The sequence below is a fragment of the Panthera pardus genome, unplaced genomic scaffold, assembly GCF_024362965.1.
Source record: "Panthera pardus isolate Hobbes unplaced genomic scaffold, ASM2436296v1 HiC_scaffold_12, whole genome shotgun sequence".
Classification (NCBI taxonomy): Eukaryota; Metazoa; Chordata; class Mammalia; order Carnivora; family Felidae; genus Panthera; species Panthera pardus.
In genome coordinates this window covers 91,070,244-91,082,254 of record NW_026526677.1, presented here as the reverse complement: position 1 = coordinate 91,082,254, position 12,011 = coordinate 91,070,244, and positions in this window count along the sequence as shown.

Below are 12,011 nucleotides of genomic sequence, written 5' to 3'. Positions count from 1 at the left end.
AGAGCTAGCAATTACCATTCGCCAGGTGGCCCTAAGCTTTTTCTTTGCTTTTAGGGGTAGAAGCAACCGACTGAAGTGTTAAGCTCATTAAATCTACCCCATGTGGCATGGGCATGTTATGGGTCTTTTTCTACTTGCTTTCAGGAGGCAGACTTCTCCCCCACCCCTCTGCAGTGCTCAGATAGGATTAACTAGCTCCTTGGCCCTGAGCACAGTTGTCTTCCTGGACCCTGGCTCATTCTGACTGCTGCCGACGTGAGCCACACAGTCAGTCTCCCGGCCACACTCCTGGTGCCCTGTGCCCGTCAGTAGGAGGGGATTAACTTGTGCTTTTCCAAATTATCAAACCCTCCTGAGGGGCAGGTGAGGCAGGTGAGGCAGGTGGTGAGTTCCGTTTCCCACGTTTCAGAACTATTTTATTTTAACTTAACCCGGTTGGCATATATGCAAATACATCCAGGGCATTCTATAATAGCTCCTTGTGTTGGCTGTCAGGAACAGAGACCACCCCCCCCCGCCCCCCGTTGTTACATTCATCCATGTGTTCGACCCCTAACTCTTCAGACAGTACTCTCGAGAGTCTTCATATAGCCCCTTACTTGGGGTATTTTTTTCGTTTCTTTTCCTAAACTTCCTCCCTCCTCTGTTTCTCCGAACCCGCTATCAGAGGAAATCGTTATTAAAATGATAAATATGGTCTCCCATTTTTCCTGTGTCCTTTGTGCCTGCCATCTCTCTGTCTCTCTCTTTTATCTCTCTACCTATGAATGTCTACACTCGCACACATCCACACACACATACTAAAAACAGCTGTTCAGGCGTTAAGCCTTCTGGTTTGTCATTGGAAGACTCTAGTCCGCTGAAGAGTGAGGGCTAGATCTATTTCCAACTACCTATCTATTCAATGTCAAGCATCCCCCACCTCCAGGTTGGGAAAACTGAGAACCCATGATGAAGCTACCCTGTGTCTTGTGCCTTCCCTGTGTGCCAGGCACTGTGTTGACTGCCTTGTGTGATTTCTCTCCTTACTCCTCATGACTCTATGACAGCATTGCTGGTATTATTTCCATTATGCAGAGACAACAAGATTCAGGGCAACCTGCCCTGAAGTCACAGGGTTGGCAAGTGGTTGGGCAAAGACTCAGCTCTAGAGATCAGCCTGCATGGCCCATGCTCTGCAGTATGGTTGTTGACTGCATCCTGACTTGATTATAATTCTTGGGATAAACCTAGATTTTATTTCATTTTATTTTATTTTATTTTACTTTATTTTTTATTTTATTTTATTTTATTTTATTTTATTTTATTTTATTTTATTTTATTTTATCTTATCTTATTTTATTTCACTTTACTTTTTATTCTTAGAGCAGGGAGCTACAGTCTCTCATTTCTGGTCACTCTAAGCTCAGTGGGTGAGCCTAGAACTAAAACTTATCTGTGGCAAACAGTTTCTCAAGTGTGGGGGAAGAAACGAAAATAAAGAAAGGCCTCGCTCAAATGCATGCTTGCTTGCACCAGGAGCATTTACTTGAAGCTAAATCACAAAAATCCCATTTTTCCTTTTACAGATGTAATTGTCACATATGTTCAGCATGAAGTCGTAATGAAGGCCCAGAACAGATGGTGCAGACTTAAATGACATGCACGATGTTTGCGCATAACGGGGCTGTTGCTGCCCTTGAAGGCACGGTGCGGTGGGGCTCTGCAGAGGGGCCCCGAGGCTGGCCTGCTTGCCTGGGGGCTGGGAGGGCGGAGGTTGCTGGGCATGGGGCCGTATTTAGCTGAACTGTAGAGTAGGGTTTGGTGCTAGAGGGTCCCTGTACCTTCTTGGCATCCTAGGAAATAACCTAGTAGCCAGGGGGTCGCAATTCATTTATCTGATCAGAATTAGTTCAGGCAGCGTCTCAGAGGAGACAGGCAGGGACTGGACTTAACTATCAGAGATCTCTGACTGGGGCTGTCTCCTGTCTGTCCTACCTAGGGCTCCTCCACCAGGTCCTGTGGGCTTGGCCCTTCTGCTCTTTATTTTATTTTTATTTATTTAAGTTTTTGAGAGAGAGAGAGAGAGAGAGAGAATCTTAAGCATGCTTCGTGCTCAGCTTGGAGCCCGAGATGGGGCTCGATCCCAAGACCCTGGGATCAAGAACTGAGCTGAAATCAAGAATCTGATGCTTGACCACCCAGGCGTCCCTGCTCTTTCTTTTCTACCCAGGGCTGTGGGAGGAGGGGCAGTGACATTGGTGATCTAATGTATTCATTCATGCTAATATCATGGAGGAGGGGCATATGTTGCCACATGTTGCCTCTCAATCCATACATGTCTCCAATTATGTGTAACTGCGTTCAGTGGGTTTCACTCCAAGTGGGAGGCACCAGATTTGAATTGAGGTGCATTTGATTCATCTAATGCAGTCCTGTGAGGTCCTGTGAATCATCTAATACAGACTATCGCTGATGTTAAGTCCTGTTCAACATTAAATCTATAATCCTTTTCTCTCAGAATGGCAGTGATTTCTTTTTGGAGCTTCGGAAAAGTGACCATCTGAGATAAGACAGTGACCGTGCAGTGCGGGGGCCGGTGTGGGGGGAGCTTGAGTCTTGAAGAACTAGAACTTTCTCTGGCTAGAGACTGCCCTGAGGGTGGATCCTCAGAGCACAGGGCACACATCACTGAGCACAGCCACTTCTGGATGAGCTCTCTGAGTTCCTCCATGGTCCCCTTCTCCCCTTCCAGCTGCCTCTGCGTGTCTGTCTCCTGGGCTTCGAGAGGGGCACGTTACAATTCTCTCCAAGTTGTCACCTTCCTATTCAGGTAGGATGTGTGCAGGCTGGCGAGAGAAAAGCAGAATCCGGAGAGTGGGCTATAACAACAGAGGTCACTTCCTTGGGCTTCTTTTAAAACCAGAAGTCCTTTTGCTGGGAAGGATTTTACAAAATCGAATGAGCAGATGACTCTCTTTTCTCCCACCTGCCAGTCCTGAGCACCTGAAAGAAGAAAGGAGGTAGTAAATTGTGTGTGCTTGTTGCTAAGGTTGTAGTCATTGATAAATCGTAGGCCTTTTATTTATGTAAGATGTGCCTCACAGACTTCAAATTATTAGGCTGTCATATCAATGAGAAGGAAAGAGACCTTGGTCCTCGTTATTTTCGGAGGTTATTAGAAGAGTTTGTAACAACGTAAACTTTCTGGAAAGAGGCAGCCGTCTCACCTTTAATATGTATAAGAGCCTGACTCTACGCTCGATGCAGCGGGCTGGATGTTAGGGTCCATGGGTTCTACCGTTGGCCGCACCATCTCAGAAAATCACCACCGCTTGAGAGCTGATCTCGACGTGGTTGAGAAAACCTGGTCAAAAGCCTTTTGTAACATTTTTTTAAAGTTTATTCATTTTTGAGACAGAGAGAGACAGAGCGTGAGCAGGGGAGGGGCAGAGAGAGAGGGAGACACAGAATCTGAAGCAGGCTCCAGGCTCTGAGCTGTCAGCACAGAGCCTGATGCGGGGGTCGAGCTCACGAACTGCGAGATCATGACCTGAGCCGAAGTCGAACGCTTAACTGACTGAGCCACCCAGGTGCCCCTATATATTTTTGAATATAAAGATGAACCTGATGAACGAGTAGGTGCCCCGGGTGCCTAGTGAGGAAATGGTGATGGATTCTCTCCAAAGCATTCACAGGCACGTGATCAGGAATGAGCATTGGCGTGTGGCTTGCCTGGATCAAGCCATCTCTTTTGAGTACTGCGTACTCCCCTCCCTTGTCTCTGTCCCTTTGCTAAGTAGCCTTATTGATTCCAGTCCCCCCAGTATCTTCTCCAATACCCCCCACTATCCTTTGTTGCTTTCTCCTCATCCTCCAGACCTGCTTCCAAGATGACATCTAATCAGCTCATTCATGTCAAAGATGTCTACGCAGCTTAATATGCACTCTTCCCAAGTGCGTTTGACGATTTTTAAAGGGCTTTAAGTCAAAGAATTCACTTTAAGCATTAATAGGCCAGTGAACTATATTCAGCTAGCAAAGTTGCCTGGGAGACCTTTCCGTGTGTTCTGCTCCTCATATTGGTCTTGAGAGCATCCCATGGGTAGGAAAAGAAGCCATTGTGAATAGTGCACCTGCGAAGTGAGCTCAGTACTGTAGTAGCAATTTACTGGGTGTAAGCCGGGGCCGGGGGGGAGCACTTCCGTTGCTAGTTAAATTTAGGGTGTCAACACGGTACCTTTCTATTCTCCCAAGTTCAGGACCATTTGAACAATAGATATAACAGAGATCAGAGATGAAGTTCCAGAATGTCTCCAGAATGTGTGGAGGTGAAACCATTTGGAGACTGTAATGTTAGATTTATTACCAAAGGTACTTGCTAAAACTTTACCCTTAACCCCCAGTCTGTGCCCCAGCTGCCCAGGACGGGCATGATCCCGTGAGGGGAGAGAGTAGGTGGCCAGATGCATTTCTCTAGTGTAAGAACTTCCACGTTGGAACACGAGCCAGGGGATGGATATTGCTCATCCACACTGCAGCCTGTCCAGGTTACCTCGGCCTCTAATCTGTTATATTCTATATAGAGTGCACACGGCCTTTAATGCCAGAATTGCCCACATGGGCTCCTACAGAAAATTGTCTTGTTAGGAAAATAATTAAGATCAGCATGGGGAATATTTAATAGTATGGGGAAATAAGTTTGGGAAAATCCGTGGGCTTTTTGCAGGATTTTTCAGAACACTCAGTGTATAAATACACAGGTTTCCCCACACTAATGTGCCTTTTCTTCCTGGAACATCAAACACCCCTCAATAAATGCTATCTTAAGCTAAATGTGGAGGAGGGGTTTTTGTTATTCTTTAAATCAGCAAACCATCCAAAGAGGCTAAGAACTCTACTAACAGAATGAAAGTGAAGGTAAATTAGCTGAATTGTCCCTATTTCACGTGGGGGGAAAGCCTGAGACCCACAGCTTTTGCTATAGTTCTCTGTTGTATCAAAAAGATATTTACATAGGCATATGCAATGTAAAACCTTGCTTATAGCTTTGAACTGTGTATATACAACGTGTGAATGTACACACTCACGTACACACATGCACACACACACACACACACACACACGCTCACACACGTGGTTTTCTGATGACGAATGGGTGATTTTTATTTTCTGCTAGGTTTTTTTTTTTTAACCTGATGTCCCGTGTGAATTTCAATTGTTTCCTTTTGTGACTTGGGACATTTATACTAATTTGGTGATGTTCTAGATGATCTTGGTACCGTGGAGGCAGATCAATGGAGTGGTTTCTACGACTGTTGGAGAAAGAACCTCCTTCTGTGTTCACACTGGCTACAGCTCCTTTGCAAAGAGTTGCAGTTTGATTCTAAACTCGAATGGAATGTTAAGGTAACTGGCTCTGGCATGATATTTGGGAATTTCTGCGAGAGGCTCCGGCTGGGGCCAGGAGGGAATTGAACCCCGGTGAACTCTCCAAGAGCCCTGAGGTTATGACAGTTTCCTTGTGACAGTTGCCTCAAGTCAGAGACCAGCATCCTTCATAATTGATTTTTCTCTTGTTACCAAACTTCCTGTTCTTGCGCTAAGTTGTTGTTGTCTCCCCCCCCCCCCCCCCGCCCCATGAAACTTGTGTGTCTTTTTAGCTAGAAATGTAAGAGATTGGGAGACGTGGTGATCTAGAAAAGGAGGAACGCAGATCCTGGCCGTCCTTCTGAGCACCATTCAAATGCTGCTTCTTATTACAGTGCTTGTAGTTAAGGACAGTGTCACACTTCTGTGGCCACGTAGTCACAGTTGCGATGCCACTTCCATTATAAACCCCTGTTTTCAGGTGCTTATGACAGCCTTGAGGGAAAATCACTCGTTGGGCTGAAATTTCTCATATCCGTTCTCACCTCCGAGGTGAAATTCTTGTTCTAAAGTCTGGCAGAAAGCTCTGTACCTGTGACAGTGTGGGGCCTCTCGGAAGACCCATGGGCGTGGGGGTTGGAGATTTTACAGAAGTGACATCTGGGGAGCTCAGGGCCTTCATCTGTCTGATACCTGGGAGTTGGGGCTCCAAGATCACTTTGTGGACCCTGCCTTCCTGTGATAAGGTGATTTTGCAAGTCACTTGATTTCTCCGATTCCTGGGTGTTGAAGAGAATTCCTTAATCCTAGAAGCAAGCAGGTGAGCTAATTCTGCAGGAAAACTTGGCTTTGACCTTACCACATCGGTCTGGGCACCCTTGTCTAAGCAGAGGCTAGTTTGCCAGTATAGTTGGACCTGGCTGTCACTTTCCTCTGAGTTTGGACTCATCCACCTTTGTCAGCTTAGAAGTCCTTTCCTGCCCTCTTCTACCAAAAGCCTAATTTTCTATAAAATCTAATTCCTCTGTCATCTTCTCTGTGAAGCTCACCTTGTCATCTCAGGCAAATCTTTTTGTGCTAAATTTTTTTTTTTAAGTTTTAAAATTTTTTTGAGAGAGAGAGGGAGTGGGGGAGGTGCAGGGAGAGAGGGGGACAGAGCACTTGAAGCAGGTTCAGAGCTGACAGCAGAGAACCCCATGTGGGGCTTGAACTCATGAACCATGAGATCACCACCTGAACCGAAGATTCAGGTTCACCTGAACACTACCTACTGACCCACCCAGGCGCCCAGGCAAATTCCTTCTTACTCTGTATTCTTACAGCATGTTATTTGTACCACTCATGTTTTGCCCATTTATTCTTCCTCTGTTATGTGTATTCATATGTCTTCTGCTTATGGCCCTCCCTCTCTTTAGCTTACAAACTTCCTGAGGGTAAGGACTCTTAAATTTTTGCAAACATTGCAATGCCTCATGCATAATCGCTACTCAATAAATGTTTCTTAGATCAATTCGGTTCATTATCACCATTGACAGAACATCAGCCATATTGCAGCTCTCTGCAAAATGGTGGCATTTGAGATTTTGAACAACAAAAACTGAAATTGATGTAATTCTTGCCCTATTGCAAATATGTGATTTGAGATGTTTAGCAAGGAGACGGCCAAATGGAAAAAACAAAACAAAACCATACTTAAAATATAAAGCTAAGCAACTAACATGGGATCTGATGGTAGAGTTTCAACACCAGACCTTCCATGGGCGATGCCTTTGTGAGTGGAGGGGGTAGGATAGATTTGTGGTTGAGAAAGAACGTGCGGGAAGGTATTTTCTGGACCACCTGCTTCACTAAGTTCATGGAAAGAGTTTTTTCAAAAGCTATCGGTGGAGGATCATCCAAACCATTTTCTGTGATGGTTTCCAAATTGTTCCTGAAATAAATCAACTTGAAGTTAGGCTGATGGCAAAAACTAGTCTTTTTAGTGACAATTTACCCCAAGAGGGCTCGTGTTCTTTATTTTTTTTTTTAATGTTTATTTATTTTTGAGACAGAGAGAGACAGAGCATGAACGGGGGCGGGACAGAGAGAGAGGGAGACACAGAATGGGAAGCTGGCTCCAGGCTCCGAGCTGTCAGCACAGACCCCGACGCGGGGCTCGGTGAGATCATGACCCGAGCCGAAGTTGGACGCTCAGCCGACTGAGCCACGCAGGTGCCCCAGGGCTTGTGTTCTTTAAAACGGACCCACATTGTCCCCTCATTCCCGCAAGATTACTGAAAAGTGAAGATAACTCAAAATACAACGCGTATCTAAAAGCGAGGCTTAATAAAATATCTTCCCTCCCGCAACCTCAGCATCTCTATTATTAATGTCTCCCCACCAATTGATCGCAGATGTTCCTTGTCTTTTTCTGTGTGTCTCTGTTGTATTGAATTTGAGGTTTGTTCTGCTGAGGAGACCCAGCCTGACAGGGAGGATGTGGAAAAATGATCAGAGCCAGCACTCACTCCTTAATTCTGTCTGCTGTGCTGCTCCTTTGAATGACACCGGGAGCCAGCACAGAGACGAGCCATTGTATGCTCCTGTCTCTGTGCAATTGTTACGTCTGTTACCCTATTACGGAACAAGCTATCTCTTTGGATAGAGTGCCCCTCTGGTCAATTTTCAAATGCATTTGGATGTTGGGAGATCTTCTCAGCTTCTGTGATGAAATCCGACTCAGGATTTAAAAGCAGGCATTCTGCACATTGGGGTAATTAGCTAAGGCTTATCCCACTTTATCCCCAATCCCCGTCGACCTATTTTAGGTGTAATGTTTCAAGAGTTGCGATACAAAGGTGGAAACAGAGTCAGTCAGCAGCGTTTTGCCACCTTCTCATTCCCCGCTTCCCCTCCCCGTGTTCCCACATTCAATGCCTAACCATCCCACCTGGAAGTTTAACGGAGTTCCACGCTCCTTTTTTAAGAGGTAAGCTTGGCCCTAGAACTCCAGTATAGGGAGCGCGGAGACCCAGGGAATCAGAGAGGTTCGGGCTCACCTTGAAGGCATCGAAGGTGCCCATTGCATGACCTTGAAAATGTTAGGTGTCTCCACTCAAAGGAGTCTTAAGAAAAAATCCGATCTCCACTGGTGCTGTGACTACGCTGAAAGCCTGCTCTCACCTTCTTTCTCTGCCCTCTCTCTCTCTCTCTTTCTCTCACCCACGCACCCACACACACGCACGCATTCACACACTGCACACGCATGTGCAGAGGAAAAAACAGGGGAAGGGAAAGAAGTAAAAAATAAATGCAACACGATGTCTGAACACCCAGATAAAACACAGCCCTTCCATTTTGCCTTTAACTCCAGAAGGGGAAGAAAGAAACAAGTGACCCCGCCAATTATACAATTATGAAACAGGGCAAAAGGGCCTGTAAATGGCCCCAGAGAGTTGTTCTTTACATAAGAAAGTTTTACCATTGTGTGGCAAGCACACCTTCTTTTCCTTCCTTCCACTTTTTTGACCTCTGCCGTTATCTCTAGATTTATCAGCAATACTAGATGGCTTTTTCACATCAGTAAGCACCATCCAAAATATAACAATCAGAAAGAATCAGAGAAAATAAATCAATGTCCACAAACAACCGAACAATTTTGGCAAGTACAATTTATTCATAAAAGCTACAGTTCACTGGGGATTCTCTCGTCTTGCATCCACAATGCCCTTGATTCAGATGCCAGCCTGGTGAGCGCCAGGTGGCAGCCAAGATGGGAAGTCACGCATTGTTCCATCCGGTTTGCTTTGTTCCCCTAATGCCTCTGGTCTCCCTCTTTTTAATCTCAGAGGCACACTTTATTCTAGAAATTCTATAGGATTGTTATCCTAACTAATTGAAGATAGAAATTAAAGTTGAGCCGGCCTTGTGTTTTGTTTTTGTTTTTGTTTTTGTTTTTGTTTTTGTTTTGCAGGGGTTGGAGTGAGGAGGGAGGGTGTTGTAAAAAGGGGGCCTTCTGGTCCTGTCGATAGGCTCACTGCTCTGAAAATTTCTGACGCCTTCTCCTGATCTTGGGTATCATTGCCCCTCAGAGGTCATAATCATGCACCGGCAGAAACCATCTTGGCAAAGAGACTTCCATATTTCAGCTCTATATTCTGTTTAGGATTAATTGCATACTCCCCCCCCCCCCCCCGGGGGGGCTCTGTGTTGCCCAGCCAACGCTACACGTATTTTGTCTTAGATCCCTTCTTTCGTGTGTTTCAGTTTACATTTACATTCCTTCTTTCGTGTGTTTCAGTTTACATTTACATTCCTAAGCATTTCTCTTCCTCTCTTTATGAAAGCCTGCTTATGTCTGAGGTGCAAGGGGGAAGCTAAATGCTTTGCTTTCCAGCCAGGGCCAAGAGAAAGAGGAAGGGGAAGAAAGGGAACATAGACGTGCGTGGGAGAGGAGAATGGAAAATATATCAAACAAAAGCACTCTTAGAGCTGTAAACAAGGGCTCCTAGACCTGAAAACACAGAGTAAATAATTCCGCTGACAATAATTAATTAACAATAATAGTTTGCACTCAGAGCTCAGCTTCCATCCTGTAACCTCAGAGCACTTCACAAACCACACTTAATTAAGGCTCTTGGCCCCCTGTGGAGGGGAAGCGGGTATTAATAGCACCCTTTCTCCTGCGTGGAAACAAAGGCACGGTGGATGGAGTTCATGGCTCGCCCAGCGGCTTGCTCCTCTGGAAACACTGGTCAGTGGGGAAGAGAGCAGCCTTCAGTCAGGTTAACAGGGTCCAGGTCCGTGTCACCCAAAGTGGCAGGGGGTGACCTGCCTCGGTGACAGGTGTGTACCGTTGGTAATTAGTTGCCAACCCGACACACACCTGCTGTCCGTGTGGTTCACGCATCTTGTCCTCACCTAGGCTGGCTACCTAGCTTGCAGCCTCTTATCTGGTCCAAGCACAGGAAATCTCAGCTTCCCACTCCCAGAGCAAGCTGGGAGGTGAACTCTCCTGCACAGACAGTATTTAATTTGTGATGGCTTGATGAGGTTAGTCACCTTGCTCCTTACCTCTGTGTTCTCCTGGCCACATGGCCGCCAGACTTACTTTCTGCTGCTACTTTGTCATGGGGGCTGACGGAGAGGGACCCGGGAGGAACAGAGGAGAGACCCCCGCGTCTGTCTGGGTGGTGCTGTCCTGCCCTTTCCCCCCGCTCGTCCTCCTGGTAGCCCTCGGCTGGCAGCTGCTGCTGTGCTCCCCCCCACCCCCGCCCGGGCCCCCCAGATGGAAGGAGGAAAGATTAGCTCTCCCTGCATCTCGTGCCAGGGCTGCGTGGTGGATTAGGTTGGCAGAGAGACCCGAATAGCTCCATCTTCGGGAGCAGAAAGATCCTTCTCAAGGTCACTCTGCAACATACATATGTTTCTGAGTTGCTCGGGAAAGCTGCCTTCCTGGTCCATTCAGATCCTGGATCCTGACTTATAAGAATCCTAAACGCTGCTGGTATTGGCATTGCTTTTTAAGCCAAGCATTTTGCAAAACATGCCCCTTGTCAATTTCCCCACAATGAAATTTTAAGTTATTATTAATCCTTTGAATACTTATTTTGTAGGGAAATGTATAATTACAAAGAGCTATTAAAAATTCAGTAATGATCTTATACAGGTATACATTTACTTATAACAATATCAAATACACTTGAAATTAAAAAAAAAGGTAGGTGTATTTACAAAACATTTTTTTTTTTTTTTTTTTTAGGTGAGAGATGACACTCAATGTATGGTCAAATTTGGAACTGCCCGCCATAATCCACATCCTTCAAGGACCTTTGGCACATGGGTTGGAGATTTTTGTTTTATCATGTGAGATATATAAAAGTTGGGGTGACTAAGCCTTTGGGAATTCCCAGAAATAGACATAACATGTTCCTGGATGCTTAGACCATTTGGCTAGATTTTGAATGGCAGAAGCAGACTGGCCCTTTCTTTCAGAGGAGCATGAAAATTGTGGAGGGGCACCTGGGTGATTCATTCGTCTGAGCATCTGTCTTCAGCTCAGGTCATGATCTCACAGTCTGTGGGTTTGAGTCCCGCATCGGGCTCTGTGCTGACAGCTCAGAGCCTGGAGCCTCCTTTGGCTTCTGTGTCTCCCTCTCTTTCTGCCTTTCCCCCACTCATGTTCTGTCTCTCTCTCAAAAATAAACACTTAAAAACATTAAAAAAAAAACCAAGCAGTGCACATGGGCCCATTTGGGAAAATGCCTTGAGCCTTCAGGGAATACCTCTTCTATAGGTTTCTACCATTACTCTAGGATTCCTCTGCATGCCTTTTTTCCCCTGGAGTATATCAAAGCATCTTGTAAAAAATGATCACAATAAGGATCACAGAAGCTATGCAAAACACAACCATGGTGGATCTACAACATATCAGAGGACGGTGTAATTCTTTTCTTTTTTGAATTAGAATTCTTCTGGGGCAGGGTGGCTTGGTTAAGTGTCCGACTTCGGCTCAGGTCATGATGTCACGGTTCGTGAGTTCGAGCCCCGCATCGGGCTCTGTGCTGACAGCTCAGAGCCTGGAGCTGCTTTGGATTCTGTGTCTCCCTCTCTCTCTGCCCCTCCCCCCCCATCTCTCTCAAAAATAAACGTTAAAAAATTTTTTTTGAATTAGAATTCTTCTT